This window comes from Scyliorhinus torazame, chromosome 7 (assembly GCF_047496885.1).
Source record: "Scyliorhinus torazame isolate Kashiwa2021f chromosome 7, sScyTor2.1, whole genome shotgun sequence".
NCBI classification, from domain to species: domain Eukaryota; kingdom Metazoa; phylum Chordata; class Chondrichthyes; order Carcharhiniformes; family Scyliorhinidae; genus Scyliorhinus; species Scyliorhinus torazame.
Genome location: NC_092713.1, coordinates 307109787 through 307135435, shown reverse-complemented (window position 1 = coordinate 307135435; position 25649 = coordinate 307109787). Strand labels below are relative to the sequence as shown.

Sequence of the window (25649 nt, the reverse complement as noted above, 5' to 3'; positions counted from 1 at the left end):
TCATCCCTCCCCCAATCCATCCCCTCCCCCCTCCCAATCCATCCCCTCCCCCCTCCCAATCCATCCCCTCCCCCCTCCCAATCCATCCCCTCCCCCCTCCCAATCCATCCCCTCCCCCCTCCCAATCCATCCCCTCCCCCTCCCAATCCATCCCCTCCCAATCCATCCCCTCCCCCAATCCATCTCCTCCCCCCTCCCCCAATCCATCTCCTCCCCCCTCCCCCCAATCCATCTCCTCCCCCTTCCCCCAATCCATCTCCTCCCCCTCTCCCCAATCCATCTCCTCCCCCTCCCCCAATCCATCTCCTCCCCCTCCCCCAATCCATCTCCTCCCCCCCCCCCCAATCCATCTCCTCCCCCCTCCCCCAACCATCTCCTCCCCCCTCCCCCAATCCATCTCCTCCCCCAATCCATCTCCTCCCCCCTCCCCCAATCCATCTCCTCCCCACTCCCCCAATCCATCTCCTCCCCCCTCCCCCAATCCATCTCCTTCCCCTCCCCCAATCCATCTCCTCCCCTCCCCCAATCCATCTCCTCCCCCCTCCCCCCAATCCATCTCCTCCCCCTCCCCCAATCCATCTCCTCCCCCTCCCCCAATCCATCTCCTCCCCCCTCCCCCAATCCATCTCCTCCCCCCTCCCCCAATCCATCCCCTCCCCCCTCCCCCAATCCATCCCCTCCCCCCAATCCATCCCCTCCCCCCAATCCATCCCCTCCCCCCTCCCAATCCATCCCCTCCCCCCTCCCAATCCATCCCCTCCCCCCTCCCAATCCATCCCCTCCCCCCCCAATCCATCCCCTCCCCCCCTCCCCCAATCCATCTCCTCCCCCCCTCCCCCAATCCATCTCCTCCCCCCTCCCCCAATCCATCTCCTTCCCCCCTCCCCCAATCCATCTCCTCCCCCCCTCCCCCAATCCATCTCCTCCCCCCTTCCCCCAATCCATCTCCTCCCCCCTCCCCCAATCCATCTCCTCCCCCCTCCCCCAATCCATCTCCTCCCCCCTCCCCCAATCCATCTCCTCCCCCCTCCCCCAATCCTTCTCCTCCCCCTCCCCCAATCCATCTCCTCCCCCTCCCCCAATCCATCTCCTCCCCCTCCCCCAATCCATCTCCTCCCCCCTCCCCCAATCCATCCCCTCCCCCCTCCCCCAATCCATCCCCTCCCCCTCCCCCAATCCATCCCCTCCCCCCCCATCCCCTCCCCCCTCCCCCAATCCATCCCCTCCCCCTCCCGCATCCATCCCCTCCCCCCTCCCCCATCCATCCCCTACCCCCTCCCCATCCATCCCCTCCCCCCTCCCCCATCCATCCCCTCCCCCCTCCCCCATCCATCCCCTCCCCCCTTCATCCCCTCCCCCATCCATCCCCTCCCCCATCCATCCCCTCCCCCTCCCATCCATCCCCTCCCCCATCCATCCCCTCCCCCGTCCATCCCCTCCCCCCTCCCCCATCCATCCCCTCCCCCCTCCCCCATCCATCCCCTCCCCCCTCCCCCATCCATCCCCTCCCCCCTCCCCCATCCATCCCCTCCCCCATCCATCCCCTCCCCCCTCCCCCATCCATCCCCTCCCCCATCCATCCCCTCCCCCATCCATCCCCTCCCCCTCCCCAATCCATCCCCACCCCCCTCCCCCAATCCCCTCCCCCAATCCCCTCCCCCCTCCCCCAATCCCCTCCCCCCTCCCCCCAATCCCCTCCCCCAATCCCCTCCCCCTCCCCCAATCCCCTCCCCCAATCCCCTCCCCCAATCCCTAACCCCCCTCCCCGCCCCCCCACCCCCTCCCCCTACCCCCTCCCCGCCCCTCCCCCCGCCCCTCCCCGCCCCCTCCCCCCACCCCTCCCCGCCCCCCGCCCCTCCCCGCCTCCCCCTCCTCCTCCCCCCCACCCTCCTCCCCACCACCCTCCTCCCCGCCCTCCTCCCCCTCCCCTCCCCTCCTCCCCCTACTCCCCTCCTCCCCCTCCCCCTACTCCCCGCCCCCCTTCCCCCTACCGCCCTCCCCACCCCCTTCCCCCTACCCCCCCTCCCCGCCCCCTCCTCCCCTACCCCATCCTCCCCGGCCCCTCCTCCCCTACCCCATCCTCCCCGCCCCCTCCTCCCCTCCTCCCCACCGCCCCCCTTCCCCCTCACCCCCTCCCCTCTCCCTGCCCCTCTTTCCCCCCTCCCCGCCCCTCTTTCCCCCCTCCCCGCCCCTCTTTCCCCCCCTCCCCGCCCCTCTTTCCCCCCTCCCCTCCCCTCTTTCCCCCCCCTCCCCGCCCCTCTTTCCCCCCCCTCCCCGCCCCTCTTTCCCCCCCTCCCCGCCCCTCTTTCCCCCCCCTCCCCGCCCCCCTTTCCCCCCTCCCCGCCCCCCTTTCCCCCCTCCCCGCCCCCCTTTCCCCCCCTCCCCGCCCCCCTTTCCCCCCCTCCCCGCCCCCCTTTCCCCCCTCCCCGCCCCCCTTTCCCCCCTCCCCGCCCCCCTTTCCCCCCTCCCCGCCCCCCTTCCCCCCCCTCCCCGCCCCCCTTCCCCCCCTCCCCGCCCCCCTTCCCTCCCTCCCCTCCCACCCCCCCCCTCCCCTCCCCTCCCACCCCCCCCTCCCCTCCCCTCCCACCCCCCCCTCCCCTCCCCTCCCACCCCCCCCTCCCCTCCCCTCCCACCCCCCCCTCCCCTCCCCTCCCACCCCCCCCCTCCCCTCCCCTCCCACCCCCCCCCCTCCCCTCCCCTCCCACCCCCCCCTCCCCTCCCCTCCCACCCCCCCCCTCCCCTCCCCTCCCACCCCCCCCTCCCCTCCCCTCCCACCCCCCCCTCCCCTCCCCTCCCACCCCCCCCCCTCCCCTCCCCTCCCACCCCCCCCCTCCCCTCCCACCCCCCCCTCCCCTCCCCACCCCCCCCCTCCCCTCCCCTCCCACCCCCCCCCCTCCCCTCCCCTCCACCCCCCCCTCCCCTCCCTCCCACCCCCCCCCTCCCCTCCCCTCCCACCCCCACCTCCCCCCCCTCCCCTCCCCCCCTCCCCTCCCCTCCCACCCCCCCTCCCCCCCCTCCCCTCCCCTCCCCCCCCCTCCCCTCCCCTCCCCCCCCCCTCCCCTCCCCTCCCACCCCCCCCTCCCCTCCCCTCCCCTCCCACCCCCCCCTCCCCTCCCCTCCCACCCCCCCCTCCCCTCCCCTCCCACCCCCCCCTCCCCTCCCCTCCCCTCCCACCCCCCCCTCCCCTCCCCTCCCCTCCCACCCCCCCCTCCCCTCCCCTCCCACCCCCCCCTCCCCTCCCCTCCCACCCCCCCCCTCCCCTCCCCTCCCACCCCCCCCCTCCCCTCCCCCCCCTCCCCTCCCACCCCCCCCCCCCTCCCCTCCCACCCCCCCCTCCCCTCCCACCCCCTCCCCCCCCCTCCCCTCCCCTCCCCCCCCTCCCCTCCCCTCCCACCCCCTCCCCTCCCCTCCCACCCCCTCCCCTCCCCTCCCACCCCCTCCCCTCCCCTCCCACCCCTCCCCTCCCACCCCCCTCCCCTCCCCTCCACCCCCTCCCCCAATCCATCTCCTCCCCCCTCCCCCAATCCATCTCCTCCCCCTCCCCCAATCCATCTCCTCCCCCTCCCCCAATCCATCTCCTCCCCCTCCCCAATCCATCTCCTCCCCCTCCCCCAATCCATCTCCTCCCCCTCCCCCAATCCATCTCCTCCCCCTCCCCCAATCCATCTCCTCCCCCTCCCCCAATCCATCTCCTCCCCCTCCCCCAATCCATCTCCTCCCCCCTCCCCCAATCCATCTCCCCCTCCCCCAATCCATCTCCTCCCCCCCTTCCCCCAATCCATCTCCTCCCCCTCCCCCAATCCATCTCCTCCCCCCCCCCAATCCATCTCCTCCCCCCAATCCATCCCCTCCCCCACCCCCTCCCCCACCCCCTCCCCCAATCCATCCCCTCCCCCAATCCATCCCCTCCCCCCTCCCCACCCCCCTCCCCTCCCCACCCCCCTCCCCTCCCCACCCCCCACTCCCCCCCCCCCTCCCCACCCCCCACTCCCCCCTCCCCTCCCCACCCCCCTCCCCTCCCCACCCCCCTCCCCTCCCCACCCCCCACTCCCCCCTCCCCTCCCCACCCCCCACTCCCCCCTCCCCTCCCCACCCCCCACTCCCCCCTCCCCTCCCCCCACTCCCCCCTCCCCTCCCCACCCCCCACTCCCCCCTCCCCTCCCCACCCCCCACTCCCCCCTCCCCTCCCCTCCCCTCACTCCCCCCTCCCCTCCCCTCACTCCCCCCTCCCCTCCCCTCACTCCCCCCTCCCCTCCCCTCACTCCCCCCTCCCTCCCCTCACTCCCCCCTCCCCTCCCCTCACTCCCCCTCCCCTCCCCTCACTCCCCCCTCCACTCCCCTCACTCCCCCCTCCCCTCCCTCCCCCCTCCCCTCCCCTCACTCCCCCCTCCCCTCCCCTCACTCCCCCCTCCCCTCCCCTCACTCCCCCCCTCCCCTCCCCTCACTCCCCCCTCCCCTCCCCTCACTCCCCCCCTCCCCCCCCCCACTCCCCCCTCCCCTCCCCTCACTCCCCCCTCCCCTCCCCTCACTCCCCCCTCCCCTCCCCTCACTCCCCCCTCCCCTCCCCTCACTCCCCCCTCCCCACACTCCCCCCTCCCCCAATCCATCCCCCTCCCCCAATCCATCCCCTCCCCCAATCCTTCCCCTCCCCCCTCCCCCATCCATCCCCTCCCCCCTCCCCCAATCCATCCCCTTCCCCCTCCCCCAATCCATCCCCTCCCCCAATCCATCCCCTCCCCAATCCATCCCCTCCCCCCTCCCCCAATCCATCCCCTCCCCCTCCCCAATCCATCCCCTCCCCCCTCCCCAATCCATCCCCTCCCCCCTCCCCCAATCCATCCCCTCCCCCCTCCCCCAATCCATCCCCTCCACCCTCCCCCAATCCATCCCCTCCCCCCTCCCCCAATCCATCCCCTCCACCCTCCCCCAATCCATCCCCTCCCCCAATCCATCCCCTCCCCCAATCCATCCCCTCCCCCAATCCATCCCCTCCCCTCAATCCATCCCCTCCCCCCACCCCAATCCATCCCCTCCCCCCTCCCCCAATCCATCTCCTCCCCCAATCCATCTCCTCCCCCCTCCCCCAATCCATCTCCTCCCCCAATCCATCTCCTCCCCCTCCCCCAATCCATCTCCTCCCCCCTCCCCCAATCCATCTCCTCCCCCCTCCCCCAATCCATCTCCTTCCCCTCCCCCAATCCATCTCCTTCCCCTCCCCAATCCATCTCCTCCCCCCTCCCCCAATCCATCTCCTCCCCCCTCCCCAATCCATCTCCTCCCCCCTCCCCCAATCCATCTCCTCCCCCCTCCCCAATCCATCTCCTCCCCCTCCCCCAATCCATCCCTCCCCCCTCCCCCAATCCATCCCCTCCCCCCTCCCCCAATCCATCCCTCCCCCCCTCCCCCAATCCATCCCCTCCCCCCTCCCCCCTCCCAATCCATCCCCTCCCCCCTCCCAATCCATCCCCTCCCCCCTCCCAATCCATCCCCTCCCCCCCTCCCAATCCATCCCCTCCCCCCTCCCAATCCATCCCCTCCCCCCTCCCAATCCATCCCCTCCCCCAATCCATCTCCTCCCCCCCTCCCCCAATCCATCTCCTCCCCCCTCCCCCAATCCATCTCCTCCCCCCTCCCCAATCCATCTCCTCCCCCCCTCCCCCAATCCATCTCCTCCCCCCTTCCCCCAATCCATCTCCTCCCCCCTCCCCAATCCATCTCCTCCCCCTCCCCAATCCATCTCCTCCCCCTCCCCCAATCCATCTCCTCCCCCTCCCCCAATCCATCTCCTCCCCCCTCCCCCAATCCATCTCCTCCCCCCTCCCCAATCCATCTCCTCCCCCAATCCATCTCCTCCCCCCTCCCCCAATCCATCTCCTCCCCCCTCCCCCAATCCATCTCCTCCCCCCTCCCCCAATCCATCTCCTTCCCCTCCCCCAATCCATCTCCTTCCCCTCCCCCAATCCATCTCCTTCCCCTCCCCCAATCCATCTCCTTCCCCTCCCCCAATCCATCTCCTCCCCCCTCCCCCAATCCATCTCCTCCCCCAATCCATCTCCTCCCCCTCCCCCAATCCATCTCCTCCCCCTCCCCCAATCCATCCCCTCCCCCCTCCCCCCAATCCATCCCCTCCCCCCTCCCCCAATCCATCCCCTCCCCCCCCCAATCCATCCCCTCCCCCCTCCCAATCCATCCCCTCCCCCCTCCCAATCCTCCCCTCCCCCCACCCAATCCATCCCCTCCCCCCTCCCCCAATCCATCTCCTCCCCCAATCCATCTCTTCCGCCCTCCCCCAATCCATCTCCTCCCCCCCTCCCCCAATCCATCTCCTCCCCCCCTCCCCCAATCCATCTCCTCCCCCCCCTCCCCCAATCCATCTCCTCCCCCCCCCTCCCCCAATCCATCTCCTCCCCCCCTTCCCCCAATCCATCTCCTCCCCCTTCCCCCAATCCATCTCCTCCCCCCTCCCCCAATCCATCTCCTCCCCCCTCCCCCAATCCATCTCCTCCCCCCTCCCCCAATCCATCTCCTCCCCCCTCCCCCAATCCATCTCCTCCCCCCTCCCCCAATCCATCTCCTCCCCCCTCCCCCAATCCATCTCCTCCCCCCTCCCCCAATCCATCTCCTCCCCCCCCCCCAATACATCTCCTCCCCCAATCCATCTCCTCCCCCCTCCCCCAATCCATCTCCTCCCCCTTCCCCCAATCCATCCCCTCCCCCCTCCCCCAATCCATCCCCTCCCCCTCCCCCAATCCATCCCCTCCCCCCTCCCCAATCCATCCCCTCCCCCCTCCCCCAATCCATTCCCTCCCCCCGCCCCCAATCCATTCCCTCCCCCCGCCCCCAATCCATCCCCTCCCCCCGCCCCCAATCCATCCCCTCCCCCAATCCATCCCCTCCCCCAATCCATCCCCTCCCCCCTCCCAATCCATCCCCTCCCCCCTCCCAATCCATCCCCTCCCCCCTCCCAATCCATCCCCCTCCCCCCTCCCAATCCATCCCCTCCCCCTCCCAATCCATCCCCTCCCCCTCCCAATCCATCCCCTCCCAATCCATCCCCTCCCCCAATCCATCTCCTCCCCCTCCCCCAATCCATCTCCTCCCCCCTCCCCCCAATCCATCTCCTCCCCTTCCCCCAATCCATCTCCTCCCCTCTCCCCAATCCATCTCCTCCCCCTCCCCCAATCCATCTCCTCCCCCTCCCCCAATCCATCTCCTCCCCCCCCCAATCCATCTCCTCCCCTCTCCCCCAATCCATCTCCTCCCCCAATCCATCTCCTCCCCCCTCCCCCAATCCATCTCCTCCCCACTCCCCCCAATCCATCTCCTCCCCCTCCCCCAATCCATCTCCTTCCCCTCCCCCAATCCATCTCCTTCCCCTCCCCCAATCCATCTCCTCCCCCCTCCCCCAATCCATCTCCTCCCCCTCCCCCAATCCATCTCCTCCCCCCTCCCCCAATCCATCTCCTCCCCCTCCCCCAATCCATCTCCTCCCCCTCCCCCAATCCATCCCCTCCCCCCTCCCCCAATCCATCCCCTCCCCCCTCCCCCAATCCATCCCCTCCCCCCCCAATCCATCCCCTCCCCCCTCCCAATCCATCCCCTCCCCCCTCCCCCAATCCATCTCCTCCCCCAATCCATCTCTTCCGCCCTCCCCCAATCCATCTCCTCCCCCCCTCCCCCAATCCATCTCCTCCCCCCTCCCCCAATCCATCTCCTCCCCCCCCTCCCCCAATCCATCTCCTCCCCCCCCCCCTCCCCCAATCCATCTCCTCCCCCCCTTCCCCCAATCCATCTCCTCCCCCTTCCCCCAATCCATCTCCTCCCCCCTCCCCCAATCCATCTCCTCCCCCCTCCCCCAATCCATCTCCTCCCCCCTCCCCCAATCCATCTCCTCCCCCCTCCCCCAATCCATCTCCTCCCCCCTCCCCCAATCCATCTCCTCCCCCCTCCCCCAATCCATCTCCTCCCCCCTCCCCCAATCCATCTCCTCCCCCCCCCCCAATACATCTCCTCCCCCAATCCATCTCCTCCCCCCTCCCCCAATCCATCTCCTCCCCCTTCCCCCAATCCATCCCCTCCCCCCCTCCCCCAATCCATCCCCTCCCCCTCCCCCAATCCATCCCCTCCCCCCTCCCCCAATCCATCCCCTCCCCCCTCCCCCAATCCATTCCCTCCCCCCGCCCCCAATCCATTCCCTCCCCCCGCCCCCAACCATCCCCTCCCCCCGCCCCCAATCCATCCCCTCCCCCAATCCATCCCCTCCCCCAATCCATCCCCTCCCCCCTCCCAATCCATCCCCACCCCCCTCCCAATCCATCCCCTCCCCCCTCCCAATCCATCCCCTCCCCCCTCCCAATCCATCCCCTCCCCCCTCCCAATCCATCCCCCTCCCCCACCCCAATCCATCCCCTCCCAATCCATCCCCTCCCCCAATCCATCTCCTCCCCCTCCCCCAATCCACTCCTCCCCCCTCCCCCCCAACCATCTCCTCCCCCTTCCCCCAATCCATCTCCTCCCCTCTCCCAATCCATCTCCTCCCCCTCCCCCCAATCCATCTCCTCCCCCTCCCCCAATCCATCTCCTCCCCCCCCCAATCCATCTCCTCCCCCCTCCCCCAATCCATCTCCTCCCCCAATCCATCTCCTCCCCCCTCCCCCAATCCATCTCCTCCCCACTCCCCCAATCCATCTCCTCCCCCTCCCCCAATCCATCTCCTTCCCCTCCCCCAATCCATCTCCTTCCCCTCCCCCAATCCATCTCCTCCCCCCTCCCCCAATCCATCTCCTCCCCCTCCCCCAATCCATCTCCTCCCCCTCCCCCAATCCATCTCCTCCCCCCTCCCCCAATCCATCTCCTCCCCCCTCCCCCAATCCATCTCCTCCCCCCTCCCCCAATCCATCCCCTCCCCCCTCCCCCAATCCATCCCCTCCCCCAATCCATCCCCTCCCCCAATCCATCCCCTCCCCCCTCCCAATCCATCCCCTCCCCCCTCCCAATCCATCCCCTCCCCCCTCCCAATCCATCCCCTCCCCCCCCCAATCCATCCCCTCCCCCCCTCCCCCAATCCATCTCCTCCCCCCCTCCCCCAATCCATCTCCTCCCCCCTCCCCCAATCCATCTCCTTCCCCCCTCCCCCAATCCATCTCCTCCCCCCCTCCCCCAATCCATCTCCTCCCCCTTCCCCCAATCCATCTCCTCCCCCCTCCCCCAATCCATCTCCTCCCCCCTCCCCCAATCCATCTCCTCCCCCCTCCCCCAATCCATCTCCTCCCCCCCCCCAATCCTTCTCCTCCCCCCTCCCCCAATCCATCTCCTCCCCCCTCCCCCAATCCATCTCCTCCCCCTCCCCCAATCCATCTCCTCCCCCCTCCCCCAATCCATCCCCTCCCCCCTCCCCCAATCCATCCCCTCCCCCTCCCCCAATCCATCCCCTCCCCCCCATCCCCTCCCCCCTCCCCCAATCCATCCCCTCCCCCTCCCGCATCCATCCCCTCCCCCCTCCCCCATCCATCCCCTCCCCCCTCCCCATCCATCCCCTCCCCCCTCCCCCATCCATCCCCTCCCCCCTCCCCCATCCATCCCCTCCCCCCTTCATCCCCTCCCCCATCCATCCCCTCCCCCATCCATCCCCTCCCCCTCCCCATCCATCCCCTCCCCCATCCATCCCCTCCCCCGTCCATCCCCTCCCCCCTCCCCCATCCATCCCCTCCCCCCTCCCCCATCCATCCCCGCCCCCCTCCCCCATCCATCCCCTCCCCCCTCCCCCATCCATCCCCTCCCCCATCCATCCCCTCCCCCCTCCCCCATCCATCCCCTCCCCCATCCATCCCCTCCCCCATCCATCCCCTCCCCCTCCCCAATCCATCCCCACCCCCCTCCCCCAATGCCCTCCCCCAATCCCCTCCCCCTCCCCCAATCCCCTCCCCCAATCCCTAACCCCCCCTCCCCGCCCCCCCACCCCCTCCCCCGCCCCTCCCCCCGTCCCTCCCCCCGCCCCTCCCCGCCCCCTCCCCCCACCCCTCCCCGCCCCTCCCCGCCCCCCGCCCCTCCCCGCCTCCCCCTCCTCCTCCCCCCCACCCTCCTCCCCACCACCCTCCTCCCCTCCTCCCCGCCCTCCTCCCCCTCCCCTCCCCTCCTCCCCCTACTCCCCTCCTCCCCCTCCCCCTACTCCCCGCCCCCCTTCCCCCTACCGCCCTCACCACCCCCTTCCCCCCCTCCCCGCCCCCTCCTCCCCTACCCCATCCTCCCCGGCCCCTCCTCCCCTACCCCATCCTCCCCGCCCCCTCCTCCCCTCCTCCCCACCGCCCCCCTTCCCCCTCACCCCCTCCCCTCTCCCTGCCCCTCTTTCCCCCCTCCCCGCCCCTCTTTCCCCCCTCCCCGCCCCTCTTTCCCCCCCTCCCCGCCCCTCTTTCCCCCCTCCCCTCCCCTCTTTCCCCCCCTCCCCGCCCCTCTTTCCCCCCCCTCCCCGCCCCTCTTTCCCCCCTCCCCGCCCCTCTTTCCCCCCCTCCCCGCCCCCCTTTCCCCCCTCCCCGCCCCCCTTTCCCCCCTCCCCGCCCCCCTTTCCCCCCCTCCCCCGCCCCCCTTTCCCCCCTCCCCGCCCCCCTTTCCCCCCTCCCCGCCCCCCTTTCCCCCCTCCCCGCCCCCCTTCCCCCCCCTCCCCGCCCCCCTTCCCCCCCCTCCCCGCCCCCCTTCCCCCCCCTCCCCGCCCCCCTTCCCCCCCCTCCCCGCCCCCCTTCCCCCCCTCCCCGTCCCCCTTTCCCCCTTCCCCGCCCCCCTTTCCCCCAGTCCCCACTCCCCGCCCCCTTTCCCCCCTCCCCGCCCCCTTTCCCCCCTCCCCGCCCCCTTTCCCCCCTCCCCGCCCCCTTTCCCCCCTCCCCGCCCCCTTTCCCCCCTCCCCGCCCCCTTTCCCCCCTCCCCGCCCCCCTTTCCCCCCTCCCCGCCCCCCTTTCCCCCCCCACCCCCCTTTCCCCCCCTCCCCGCCCCCCTTTCCCCCCTCCCTCCCCACCCCCCCTTTCCCCCTCCCTCCCCGCCCCCCTTTCCCCCTCCCTCCCCGCCCCCCTTTCCCCCTCCTCCCCGCCCCCCTTTCCCCCTCCCTCCCCGCCCCCCTTTCCCCCTCCCTCCCCGCCCCCCTTTCCCCCTCCCTCCCCGCCCCCTTTCCCCCTCCCTCCCCGCCCCCCTTTCCCCCCCTCCCCTGGCTTTGAGGAGAGGTTGAATAAACTTGGTTTGTTCTCACTGGAACGACGGAGGTTGAGGGGCGACCTGATAGAGGTCTACAAAATTATGAGGGGCATAGACAGAGTGGATAGTCAGAGGCCTTTTCCCCGGGGTAGAGGGGTCAATTACTAGGGGGCATAGGTTTAAGGTGCGAGGGGCAAGGTTTAGAGTAGATGTACGAGGCAAGTTTTTTACTCAGAGGGTAGTGGGTGCCTGGAACTCGCTGCCGGAGGAGATGGTGGAAGCAGGGACGATAGTGACGTTTAAGGGGCATCTTGACAAATACATGAATAGGATGGGAATCGAGGGATATGGACCCAGGAAGTGTAGAAGATTGTAGTTTAGTCGGGCAGCATGGTCGGCACGGGCTTGGAGGGCCGAAGGGCCTGTTCCTGTGCTGTACTTTTCTTTGTTCTTTGTTCTTTGTCCTGGCGAAGAACCCTTCTCACGTCAGAGGGTCCGTGGAGAGAGTCGGACCCACCTATTGGGGTGTCATTCGGCTGGAGTCACCTTCGTCTCCCAAGCACAAAACGATTGGTGTCTGAAACCTTCTGACTGCGGCCCCAAAATCAGCTAAAAGTCGGACCCGCAGCTGACCTCAGCCAAAGATCCGCCCAGACCTTGTTTTCTGCATCGGCCTGTGATGAGAGGACTGGCGGGGGTAACATCAGACTTTTAGATGATTGTAGGTGGCTGGATCACTGGGTCACTCTCCTGGAACTCCCTCCCTAACAGCACTGTGGGTGTACCTACACCACATGGACTGCAGCGGCTCATGAAGGCGGCTCCCCACCACATTCTCCAGGGCAATCGGGGATGGACAATAAATTCCGGCCTAACCCGCGATGCTGACATCTCGTGAAAGAATAAAAAGATTCCTGCCACTTTTTAACATATTATGACTCTCCTGTAGCCTGCGTAACAAACATAGTCAATGAGGCAGTTTATAACTTAACACAGAAGGACTCAGTTTACTTGCTGCATAATTGGCGAAAGGGTGGAAATAAATGTGGATATGTTTTCTATTTTGTGTTATTGGGCGGGACGATCCTGCCTCCCAGCCACGTGTTTCCTGGCATCCGGAGGCAGCAGGAATCTCCGCTCCCACCGCTGTCGATGGGGTTTCCCATTGAAGCTGCCCCAAGCCGCCGGTCGCTGTTGACGCAGAGGGTCTTGGGCAGTGGATCAAAGTACCGTTTTCTGCCTGATTGTGAATCCAGTCTGACTGTGAAATGGTATTTTGCTGCACAACCTAGGGTAGTCTAATTGAGCTCTCTCTCGATGCCGTCAGCACTGCTCAGCTACCTCCACGTGACTCTCTAGAATGTGATACTAATTAGCAGCAAATTGGCAATTCTGGTTTGGAGGAGGAACAAGCTGGTGTTGGCAGTAGAAATGTCATTGAATTGCGCAGGAGTGTCGCTCAATCATTGGGATTGAATCCTCTGTTTTCACTGATTTCTAAACTAGCTAGAGTGTGCAGCACGGGTGGGCGGAGATCTGAAACGAGGACTGGAAGCGTCGGAAATAGTCAGCAGAGACCGGCCAACATCTGTGGAGAGAACGTTGTGGTTGGGAACTCACCAAGGCTCCTCAGGCAGCACCTCCCAAGGTCATAACCGCGACCATCTAGACTCCAGAATAACGTGAGCAACAGGAACCCCACCATCTGGAAGCTCCCCTCCAAGCTGCTCAGCACCTCGACTTGGAAATATATCGGCCGTTCCTTCGCTGTCGTGGGTCAAAAGTCCCGGAACCCCCTCCCTAACAGCACTGTGGGTGTACCTACACCACATGGACTGCCGCGGCTCAAGAAGGCAGCTCACCACCGCCTTCTCCAGGGGCAGTTAGGGGATGGGCAATAAATGCTGGCTGAGGCAGCAATGCCCACATTCCGTAACTAATTTTCTAAAATGACATTTGATCAGATGGACAATCTTACCTTACGCGCAAGATGTGGGAAAGCTTTTCAATTTCCTGCCGTGACATCTTGCGGCTTGGACAGCCCAAGAAATCACTCCGGTTCCGTGTCTAATAATTGTGGGACCAGGTAGGTGAAAGGTCAGAATGAATCTTATTGATATAAAGGATTTTCCGTGTGCCAGGACATTGTGTGAATGAATTCAGATGCATTTCTTCCATCCCGTTACAATTTTGTTCTTGATCTGTTTAAAAAATGACGCCTGTCGGGGCTGATTAGTCGGCCTGTAAGCTGTTGTAACATCAAATATCTTCAAACAGATTCTTTTTCCACAAAGTCACAGAACTGTTACAGGGCAGAAGGGAGGACATTCGGCCCATCGTCTTTGCACCAGCTCTCCGAATGAGCAATTCACTTAGTACTGTTCCCCTAAAGTCTCTCAGTGACCTTGCACACTCTTCCTTTTCGGATAACCAAACCTTTCTAATGCTCCGATTGAACCAGCCTCCACCACACTCTCAGGCGGTGTCTTCCAGACCATAACGGCTGGTTGGGTGTGATGACTTTCCTCAAGTCGCTTTCCCCTTTTTTTTTTAACCAGTTGATTTAAATTTGTGCCGTCTCGTTCTTGACCCTTCCACCAATGGGAACAGTTTTCCACATCTATTCTGTCCAGACCCCTCACGATTTTGAACACTTCTATGGAATCTCCGTGCAGCCTTCCCTCCTCCAAGGCTAACAGTCCTAACTTCTCCAATCTGTCTTCATAATTGAAGCTCCTCATCCCTGGAACCATTCTCATGAATCTTTCTGCACTCTCTCCAATGTATTCGGAGAAGGTTTATTGAGCTAATATCTGGATTGGGCGGGTTGTCTTATGAGGGAAGGTTGGACAGGGTAGGCTTATATCTGCTGGGGTTTAGAAGAGTAAGAGGCGACTTGATTGAAACATATGAGATCCTTTTTTTATTTTATTTTTATAAATTTAGAGTACCCAATTCATTTTTTCCAATTAAGGGGCAAATTAGTGTGGCCAATCCACCTACCCTGCACATCTTTTGGGTTGCGGGGGCAAAACCCACGCAGACACGGGGAGAATGTGCAAACTCCACACGGACAGTGACCCAGAGCCGGGGTCGGACCTGGGACCTCGGCGCCGTGAGGCAGCAGGGCTAACCCACTGGGCCACCGTGCTGCCTGGAAACATGAGATCCTGAGGGGTACCACCAGGGTGGACGTGGAGATCCTGAGGGGTACCGCCAGGGTGGACGTGGAGATCCTGAGGGGTACCGCCAGGGTGGACGTGGAGATCCTGAGGGGTACCGCCAGGGTGGACGTGGAGATCCTGAGGGGTACCGCCAGGGTGGACGTGGAGATCCTGAGGGGTACCGCCAGGGTGGATGTGGAGATCCTGAGGGGTACCACCAGGGTAGACGTGGAGATCCTGAGTGGTACCACCAGGGTAGACGTGGAGATCCTGAGGGGTACCACCAGGGTAGACGTGGAGATCCTGAGGGGTACCGCCAGGGTGGACGTGGAGAGGGTGTTTCCCCTTGTGGCAGAATCTAGTCCCGTGAGTCACTATTTAAAAATAAGGAGTCACCCATTCAGGCAGAGATGAGGAGGAATGTTTTCTCTCAGAGGGTTGTGACTCTCTGGAACTCTCGTCCTCAAAGACAGTGGAAGCAGTGTCTGAATATTTTTAAGGCAGAGCGAGATAGATTCTTGATGAACAAGGGGTGAAAGATTATCGGAGTTGGCGGGAATGCGGGGTTGAGGTTACAATCCGATCAGCCATGATCTTATTGAATGGCGGAGCAGGCTCGAGGGGCCGAGTGGCCTATCCCTGCTCCTAATTCACATGTTTGTATGCCTTCACATCTTTCCGAAAGTGAAGTTCCCAGAACTGGATGCAGTACAGCTGACTCTGAACTAGGGTCTTATAAAACAGTGTTTATCAAACTTTTGTTCCTGGAATCGACTTTTGCCAACCGGCCGACTTTCGTGACCCACCCTGGCTGATCTATGCGACCCACACCAGCCGACCTGCGCGGTCCATGCCACCATCGCTTACCTGTAATGTGAAAGGAACGACTGTTTGGTCCTCACGATCTCACTTGAATCAGGTTCAAAGGAGGAGAGGACAATACTCACATCAGGTGCAGAGTTCAACCAGCTCCTTTGAACTGTGCTTTCATAAAGTCTTCACCTTTATGAAAATGGAAACCCCAATTTTGCATATGTAGGTCGTTGGGAAAGGCAATAGCAACGGAACGCATCTGTTACTCAGCACTGGATTCTCCTGGGAGAAGCTACACCAGAATGCTGACAGCCTCATGGGCGTTTGGCATGTTTTTAATGTGCTATCACAGGTCAGCTACAGCATGGTCTTTTAGTTTGGAGTCAGCTCTTAAGTTATTAAGTGACTCTGGGGTCTGAACCTCAAAAGGAATTTTTCATCCACCACTTCTCTTTCAAAATCTGAAACTTCTCTCATTTACCAGTACTTCCCTTCCTACAACACGCATGGGCTTCACATTGGCACAATTGGCAAAACCATACCTCAAGAAATCATCTTTATATTGATTTGTTCCTGAGTTAAGTTTCTTCTTTGTAGGTTGATAACCAGAGGCCTTGGAGCTCTGTACGGAGCTAACACTAGCACTGCTTTGTGATGCCCTGGACTCTCCTGAGTAGTTCTCTCCAGCAGATTCTGTTGTGACATCCTGTCCAGTAGGTACACTGCCTATTTGAGTCTCTGCCCTGTCCCAGGATTTAGCCCCAGCGACAGTCAAGGAATGACGCTATATTTCCAAGTCAGGATGGTGAGTGACCTGGAGGGGAACCTTCAGGTGGTGGGGTTCCCAGGTATCTGATGTTCTTGTTCATCTACATGGTAGAGGTTGTGGGTTTGGAAGGTGCTGCCTAAGGAACCTTGGTGAGTTACTGCAATGTATCTTGTAGATGGCCCACATGGTTGCCACTGTGCGTCAGTGGTGGAAGGTTTGAATGTTTGTGGAAGGGGGAGCTATCAAGTTGGCTGCTTTGTCCTGGATGGTGTCGAGCTTTTTGAGTGTTGTTGGAGCTGTATTCATCCAGGCAAGTGGAGAGTATTCCATCACACTCCTGACTTGTGCCTTGTCGATGGTGGACAGGCTTGGGGGTCAGGAGGTGAGTTACTTGCCATAGGATTCCTTGTCTTTGACTTGCCCTGGTGGCCACAATATTAATTTGGCTAGTCTAGTTCAGTTTCTGATTAATGGTAGCCCCCAGGATGTTGACTGTGAGGAATTCAGCGATGGTAATGCCATTGAATGACATGGGGCAATGGCCAGATCCTCTCTTGTAGGAGATGGTCATTGCTTGTGTGGGGCGAATGTAACTTGCTGCTTGTCACCCACGCCGAGATATTGTCCAGGCCTTGCTGTATTTGGATAAGGACTGCTTCATTATCTGAGGAGTCGCAAATGGTGCTGGACCTTGTGCAGTCATTGTGGTGTCCTGGAGCTGAAATGATTGACCTCGAATCACCATAACTATCTTCCTTTGTGCCAGGTATGACTCCAACCAGCGGAGAGTTTTCCCCCTGATTCCCATTGACTCCAGTTTTTCTAGGACTCCTTGATGCCACACTCGGTTGAATGCTGCCTCGATGTCAAGGACAGTCACTCTCACCTCACCTCTGACATTCAGCTCTTTTGTCCATGTTTGAACCAAAGCTATAATGAGGTCAGGAGCTGAGTGACCCCGGCGGAACCCAAACTGAGCTTCCATGTGCAGGTTACTGCCGGGTAAGTGCCGCTTGATAGCACTGTTGATGACTCCTTCCATCACTTTGCTAATGATGGAGGGCGGTAATTAGCTGGGTTGGATTTGTCCTGTTTATTGTGTACAGGACACGCCTGGGCAATTTTCCACATTGCCGGGTAGATGCCAGTGTAGTAGATGTACTGGAACAGCTTGGCTAGGGGTGCGGCAAGTTCTGGAGCACAAGTCTCCACTACGATTGTCGGAATATTGTCAGGGCCCATAGTCTTAGCAGTGTCCAGTGACTTCAGCCATTTCTTGATATCACGTGGAGTGAATCGAATTGGCTGAAGACTGACATCTGTGATGCTGGGGACCCCCGGAGGAGACCGAGATGGATCACCCACTCGGCACTTCTGGCTGAAGATTGTTGCGACTGCTTCAGCATTCCGGGCCGGTTTCAGGTTCATGCCCCACTCAGGGATGGATATTTACAGGGTTGTTGTGGTGGGAGTGGGGCCGTAAAATGCAGTGAGCCGCTGAAGAGCCCATTAAGTTCGGCAGGACTGGAAAATCCCGCCGGCGGGAGTGGCCACCAAATTGCACCGCAGGGCTGGAGCACAAGAATCGAAGCTAACACTCTTAATTCAGCACTGAGTGGATACAGCCCTGTTAAAGGTCCTATTTTTCGAATGAGGCCTTAAACCGAGGCCCCATCGAGCTGCTTAGGTGGATGTAAAAGATTGCGTGGCCGCTATTTTCGAAGAAGAGCAGGAGAGTCCTCCCCAATGTCCTGGGCCAACATTCACCCCTCAGCCAACATGATGGAAACAGATTATCTGCTCATTATCCCATTGCTGTTCGTGTGAGCTTGCTGTGTGCACAACCTGACTGCCGCATTCCCTACATTGCAACAGTTTGTTTATCGCTGGACTAGTAATCGAGAGGCCAAGGCAGATGCTCCAGGGACACAGGTTCGAATCCCACCACGGCAGCTGGTGGAATTTAAATCCAATTAATAAAACCTGGAATATAAAAGCTAGTCTCAGTAATGGTGACCATGAAACTATCATCGATAGTCGCAAAAACCCATCTGGTTCACTATAGTCCTTTAGGAAAGGAAATCTGTCATCCTTACCCCTGTCTGGCCTACATGTGAGTCCAGACCCACAGCAATGTGGTTGACTGTTAAGTGGTCTCTGAAATGGCCCAGCAGACCATTCAATTCAAGGGATCGTAGGCAAACGTTGGCCAATCCCACCCTCATTCCATGAAGGAATAAAGGGAAGAGAATAGTAACGAGGCTTCAGAAGCACTTCCTTGGCTGTAACGTACTGAGAAACATCCCGAGGATGGGAAAAGCACTATATAAATGCAAGTCCTTCGTTCCTGTTGAACGAGTGCTCTGGTCAGCTGGTGAATGTTGGAGATTCTAGAAGGAAAATGTGACTTTTGCTGTTAATGAAAATGAATCCAACAGCAAACGGACTGTGAGCTTGATTAGATAACTCCTCAAGCTCCCAGTCCGTTTGCTGTTGGATTATTATTATTATAATCTTTATTATTGTCACAAGTAGGATTACATTAACACTGCAATGAAGTTACTGTGAAAAGTCCCTAGTTGCCACACTCCGGCGCTTGTTCGGGTACACACAGTGGGCTAAGACAGGTGGCTTGTAATGCAGAACAAGGCCTGCAGTGTGGGTACAATTCCCGTACCAGCCTCCCCGAACAGGCGCCGGAATGTGGCGACTAGGGGCTTTTCACAGTAACTTCATTGAAGCCTACTTGTGACAATAAGTGGTTATCATTATTATTATTATTACTGATGGAGAATTCCGAGTGCCCAGTTCACCTAGCAGCACGTCTTCCGGGACTAATGGGAGGAAACCGGAGCACCCGGAGGAAAGCCACGCAGACACGGGGAGAACGTGCAGACTCTGCGTAGACAGTGAAATGGAGGAGTTGGAGAGTTTATCCTGCGCATTTCAGATGATCAGCCCACTCGATAAGTGCTGGGGGTATGTGCAGATGGAGGAAAGGTTAAATCTTCAGTTTCCCTTGCGTCATCCGTTTGCTCCTTCTCCGCACAGCCTTTAACCGCCAGGTTAATCCAATCTTTCTGGTTGCGTGGTTGACATTTGCTTTCTGTCAGTTGTCGGAGCAATAAATAAATCCTGGCCCCATTGATGCTGAGCAGAGACTGTTTGCACTTTTAAGAATTCCCCGTTGTTCAACTGTAAACGATCTGATTTGTAAGTGTTAGCTTGAGGACAGGGTTTTCTGTACATTCTTGTTCAAATCAGCCATTTCCTCTCAAGTTTTTCTTTTGGCCGAGATCATTCCTCAACGTTTTTTTTTCCATTCTGTGCCGTCAGCCGGGAATACAGATCGGCCAAGCACAGCCCTGACAGCAGTAAATATGGTTCACCCGCCCAGCCACCCCTCTCACTTGAATGCAGTGTGCTGAGTCAAGGGGAAATAACGTTTTGCAGTCTGAAAGTAGTAGAGTCACTGGAAATAAATGGACCTTGTTGTAAAGTGGATTTGACATTCAGCCATTATAGCTTCTCGGCTAAGGATGGCACCCAGTGTGGTTACTCCAATTTGGTTCTCAACCCGTGCCAACTTGGCTAACCTCAACCAGGTTAAAAAGTCGCAACACTGGGTCAGCGCTGGGTCATCTTCATGTGCTGGGATGAGCTTGATAGAGTTCAAGGTGGTGCATGGGGCCCAAATGACACGGGCGCGAATGAGTGGGGTCTTGACAGGGGTGGAGGAGAGGTGTGAGAGGTGTACCAGCTATCCGCGTCCACATGTCCTAGTCACGTCCGCGGTTAATCGGGATTTGGGGCTCAGTCCATGAGACACTAGCAAACATTGTGGGGGTGGAGATGTGACCGGGTCCCCTTGGGGACGATTTTCGGGGTGTCGGAAGTGCTGGGGCTGATGAAGGGGAAGGGGGGCCGATATGATGGCCTTCGCCACATTGATCGCCCAGAGGCGAATGTTATTGGAAAGGAAGTTGGAGAAACCACCGAAGGTGACGGCGTGGTGGGGGGCGGGGGGGGGATGTTGCGGAATTCCTTAAACTGGAGAAGATGAAGTTTGCCCATCGAGGCTCGGATGGGGCTTCTAGGCAAGATGGAGACTATTCTTCTCTCTGTGTTTACGGATTTGTTTGTTGCCAGCGGGTAGGGAAAGGGGGAAAGAGGGGAGGGGGAATGGGGGGGCGGTTTAGGGGAGAAAAAGGGAAAATTGTCAAATTAGGGGGGTTGCATTTGAAAATGAAATGAAATGAAAATCGCTTGTCACAAGTAGGCTTCAAATGAAGTTACTGTGAAAAGCCCCTAGTTGCCACATTCCGGCGCCTGTTCGGGGAGGCTGGTACGGGAATTGAAACGTGCTGCTGGCCTGCCTTGGTCTGCTTTCAAAGCCGGCGATTTAGCCCTGTGCTAAACTATTGAACAATTGTTTGTACGATGTTACGTATGCCCTGATTTGAATAAAACCAATTTTGTGTAAGTTGCGACACTGATATTGTGTCCAGCACCCAACTTGGAGATCAAGAAATAAAGGATTGCATTTACATGGTGCCTTTCAGCACTACCGAATAGTGCTTTGCAACCAATGGCGTTCCATTTGAAGTGTGGTCACTGTCGTAATGTAGAAAACGCAGCAGCAAAATCTACGCACAGCAAGATCCCAACAACAGCACTGCGATAATGACCAGACAATCTGTTTTTCTGACACTGATTGAGGGATAAATGTGAGCCAGCTCACCAGACTAGCTCCTCTGCTCCTCTTCCAAATGGTGCCGGGGATCTGTTGTGTCCACCAGAGCAGGAATAGGCGGCCTGTGTTCAATATTTCATCTGAAACATAGAAACACAGTTCGGCACCCCCTCTGTACTGCACTGGAGTGTTGGCCTAGTGAGCTACCCAGTACATGGTGATCTATCTTTGTTGTAGCTGTACCATCCTCCACTAAGAACTATTCTACCAACTTTCACAGAAGAATAGTGACGAGGATGAAATGCTGAAGGACTGTCTGTACTCATGAATCAATGAAAAGAGGAGGGAGCATTCAGTCAAAATACAGCAAAGAAACAGAACATCTGTCTTGATTGTGTTCCTGTTTTAATTCATATAAGGAAATGACAGAGTGGTTAGATTGTAGTAGTCAAGGGTGTGGAGCGTAAACCATATACTTTCCTCTTGCTGCACTGGCAAATTTGTTCCCTGTCATAGCAGTCTGGGTTGCTGCCAATGCCATGCATGTGCAGTTGTATGTTGACAAAAGACCCAGGTCAACAGCCACCATCTTTATAGGGGGCAAAGTGCGTCAGAGCTCATTCGTGGCTGCCATCTTTATAGGGGGCAACCTGCATCAAGGCTCATTAAAAAATTTTTTTAGAGTACCCAATTATTGTTTTACCAATTAAGGGCCAATTTAGCGTGGCCAATCCACCTAACCTGCACATCTTTGGGGTGTGGGGGTGAAACCCACGCAGACATGGGGAGAATGTGCAAACCCACATGGACAGTGACCCAGGGCCATGATTCGAACCCGGGTCCTCAGCACCGCAGTCCCAGTGCTAACCACTGCACCACATGCTGCCCAGTCAAGGCTCATTCACGGGAAGTTTTTTTTCCGACGCTCTTTTTAACTTTACTAAACCTAACTAACACCCTTTAGCAATCACGCCTGGTACCATGTTGTGTTCTTTGTAATGTTCTTCAGGATGGTGAAGGTTGTAGTGTTGACAGAGAACAGCAAGCAGTGTTTAACAAACAAAGCTAATTTATTAACTACACTAATTAGTTTCAAACATTTGCTGAGGAATTACACTTCTACAATACTAAACTATGCTATCAGCTAAACTATATCACATCTACTCAGTTTGGCTCCCTTCCGTTCTCTCCCAGCAGTCCAGGAGGCATGCAATATTTATATGGTTGCTCTATAGCACCATCTAGTGACTAGAGTACTAACATTACATTAACCCTTTATGTCCTTTACAATATCCACATAGTGTGACAGCAGCAGTAAGGGGCAATGTGCATCAGGGCTTATTTGCAGCTGCCAACTTTCTAGGGGGCAATGAAATAATATAATAATCGCTTATTGTCACAAGTAGGCTTCAATGACGTTACTGTGAAAAGCCCCTAGCCGCCACATTCCGGCGTCTGTTCAGGGAGGCCTTCGCGACTGCCAATGTGCAGCAGGACCTGCTGAGTTTTTTCCAGCATTTTCTGTTTGTATTAAAGTAAAACCCTTTCCTTTTGGGATAGTTTACTGAAGTCATGTTGGTGAGCATTTCTAAACTCTGTCTCAGGGTCCCCGTAATGTTAGTGAATTGTAGGTTGCTGTGGATGTTAGACAATCTTTGCCTCTTCTCATCCTTTCCCGTCCTGACACTCTCTGAGATGCAGGCTGCAATCTCCAGCAGTTGGACGGGCATTAGCGGCTCACATTGCATTGTCAGTAGACACTGTGGTCTTATAACTGTCATAATCCCCATGGAGACCAGGAAACTATTTTTTAACAATTACCAAACGACCCCCAACGAAAATAAAATAAAAACAATGGACAACATTTCACTTTTTTTTAATAACTTTTAATTCAACAATCAAACCGAGATCAACATAAATTAAACACGGATTAACGAATTGCAGTCCATATAAACTAAATTTAGCACGTTAAACAGCAGCCACAACAAAGATAGATCACAATATACTGAACAAAGCAGCACCATTTCCAGCCACAAGACCCTTCAACACCCTGAAATACCTCAGGGAGAAATCTAGCTATTTTCTTCGAGGACTTGGCTACCAATTCCCATTTCACAGCATCGTAACTCCGCTTGCATTCCACAGATAGGTTTTTCCCCGAAGGGTGCGCTTCCCTAAATCCCTCTCAGCTGGATCCACCCACCTTGGGTTTCCTTTCCAGCTGCATCGCAACCTCCTCCTGCCGACCCCGGTCACGCAGGCCCATTTCTGCGCTACACTCCGGGTCACGTGATGACCGGTTTTCATTTTATTTCGGAAAGGAAGTCGTCTTTTTGACTCAAACCCGTTAGCTGTTTTTCGCCTGCCAGATTTTATTTAGTTGTTCCCGATGTGGCTCCAGTGGCCCTTGGGTGTTCAGTTCAGTTCCTTCTCCGGTGAGAGGTTTTCCAGGGTCGAGACGTCTCCCTAAGAACCAGGCAGCGCTAAGAGTTTCAATCTTCCATAGTTTCCTTCTGAACCATCATGGCCGCCACAATGAGGCACACTCCCCATTGTGCAGCTGCTCCTTCTTCTCCATGTTAAATGGCTTTGGATGCCATCGTATTACCAACTGGATGAAGCTGGGAACACATCATTGTGGTTACATCCAAGCCTCCACTCCCAGTGCAGTGCTGAGGGAGTGCTGTACTGTTGAAAGTGCTGTCTTTCAGGTGAGACATTAAACCGAGGCCTGTCTGGCCCCTCAGCTTGACCATTTGAAAGAGAACTAAGGAGGTTTCCCCCCCGCCCCCTCATCCTGGATCCCTCAACCAACAAAGCAAAAAGCACAATGATCACATTGTTGTTTGTGGGGTGTTGCAGTGCGTCAATTACATAGAACATACATACAGTGCAGAAGGAGGCCATTCGGCCCATCGAGTCTGCACCGACCCACATTAAGCCCTCACTTCCACCCTATCCCCATAACCCAATAACCCCTCCTAATCTTTTTGGACACTACGTGCAATTTAGCACGTCTTTAGACTGTGGGAAGAAACCGGAGCACCCGGAGGAAACCCACGCAGACACGGGGAGAACGTGCAGACTCCGCACAGACAGTGACCCAGCAGGGAATCGAACCTGGGACCCTGGCTCTGTGAAGCCACAGTGCTATCCACTTGTGCTACCGTGCTGCCCATTACCAACAGTGACTACAATTGAAATATATCGAAATGGTTGTAAACCAATTTGAGGTGGCCTCGTGACACAAAACGAACAATGCAAGCTATCTTTCCTGTCCTTTTTTTTCCCTTCTTTATTCTCTCATTCACTCTCCCTTTATTTCAGTTGGTTAGTTGAAAGAGCGACAGTGTACAGTGCCAACATTTCCTCAGTCTCTCGTTTCAGGCTGTGGGGACACCTGTATTAGTTCCAGAGTCTTACAGCATAGAGCCAAAACCTGCAGACTGAGAATCACAAATTCTTCAATTGGGACAGGAGCTCTATCAGACTTGCACCTCGGGGGCAACCAAACATCACAACAAAACTGATAGATTCACTACGTTCAGTCTTGTCCCTCAGGCCTCTTTCCAGATAGAGGTTTACAGCATGGAAACAGGCCCTTCGGCCCAACTTGTCCATGCTGCCCAGTTTTTAACCACCATGCTAAACTCAAGTGCCCGCATTTGGCCCATTTCCCTCTGTACCCATATACCCAAAAAACTGTCGAAATGCTTTTTATTTTTTTCATAAATTTGAAGTACCCAATTATTTTTTTCCCAATTAAGGGGCAACTTCGTGTGGCCAATCCATGGGGACTGGTTTAGCTCAATGGGCTAGACAGCTGGTTTGTGATGCAGAACAAGGCCAGCAGCGCGAGTTCCATTTCCGTCCCAGCTGAGAATCCTGAATTCTCCCTCAGTGTACCCAAACAGGCGCCGGAATGTGGTGACTAGGGGCTTTTCACAGTAACTTCATTGCAGTGTTAATGTAAGCCTACTTGTGACAATAAAAATATTATTATTATTGTCTTTGGGTTGTGGGGGTGAAACCCACGCAGACATGGGGAGAATGTGCAACCTCCACACGGACAGTGACCCAAGGCCGTGATTCGAACCCGGGTCCTCAGCGCCGCAGTCCCATTGCGGTACATGCTGCCCGTAAATGCTTTTTAAAAGACAAAATTGTACCCACCTCTACTGCTGCGCATTCCAGACACTCACCACCCTCGATGTGAAAAAGTTGCCCCTATGGACCCTTTTGTATTTCTCCCTTCTCAACTCAGTTGTATAGAGCCTTGGTAAGGCCGCACTTGGAATATTGCACACAATTCTGGTCGCCACACTACCTGAAGGATGTGGAGGCTTTGGAGAGGATGCAGAGGTTTACCAGAACGCTGCCTGGTCTGGAGGGTGTTAGCGATGTGGAGAGGCTGAATAGACTCAGACTGTTCTCATTAGAATGAAGGAGGTTGAGAGGTGACCTGATAAAGATCTACAAGATTATGAGGGGCATGGATGGGCAGGCACTCTTTCCCAGGGTAGAAGGGACAGTCACCAGGGGGCATAGGTTTAAAGTTCATGGGGCAATATTTAGAGATGTGCGGGGCAGGATATTTACACAGAGGATTGTGAGTGACTGGAACCCGTTGCCAGGGAGGTTGTGGGAGCAGATACATTGACGCCAATCAAAAGGCATCTTAACAAACGCATGGATAGGATGGGTATAGACGATACGGCAATAGGAAGTGCTGAGGGTTTTGGCTAAGGGTGGTATCATGACCGGTACAGGCTTGGAGGGCCGAAGGGCCAGTTCCTGTGCTGTATATTTGTTCTTAATATTAAGGATCAAATCTTTAAATTTCCAAAGAGCATGTTATCATTGTTTGTGTTTTATTTTGTTCTCGGGATGGGGGTACTCTCGGCAAGAGCACATTCGGTGCCCATCTCTGGTTGGCCTGTGAAGGTGGTGGACCTCCTTGCGCAATGGCCTTGTGTGTAAAAATCCAGTTTATTGATCCAGCAATGATGTTGGTGCGTGGCTCGGCGGCGAT

The 25649-nt window shown here is 58.5% G+C and overlaps 1 protein-coding gene across 5 annotated transcripts in view; it reads left to right on the top strand.

Moving 5' to 3' along the window:
- Window positions 1–25649, top strand: part of ndst1b (N-deacetylase/N-sulfotransferase (heparan glucosaminyl) 1b) — a 320572-nt gene that overhangs the window by 179498 nt on the left and 115425 nt on the right. The window contains exon 1 of one of the 5 annotated variants that reach the window (XM_072512716.1): window positions 13008–13264. The exons of the other annotated variants lie outside the window; for them this stretch is intronic. The gene's annotated coding sequence lies outside the window, so the exon portion shown is untranslated. Of the gene's footprint in view, window positions 1–13007; window positions 13265–25649 lie in introns of those variants that run through there. 5 annotated transcript variants of the gene reach the window in all.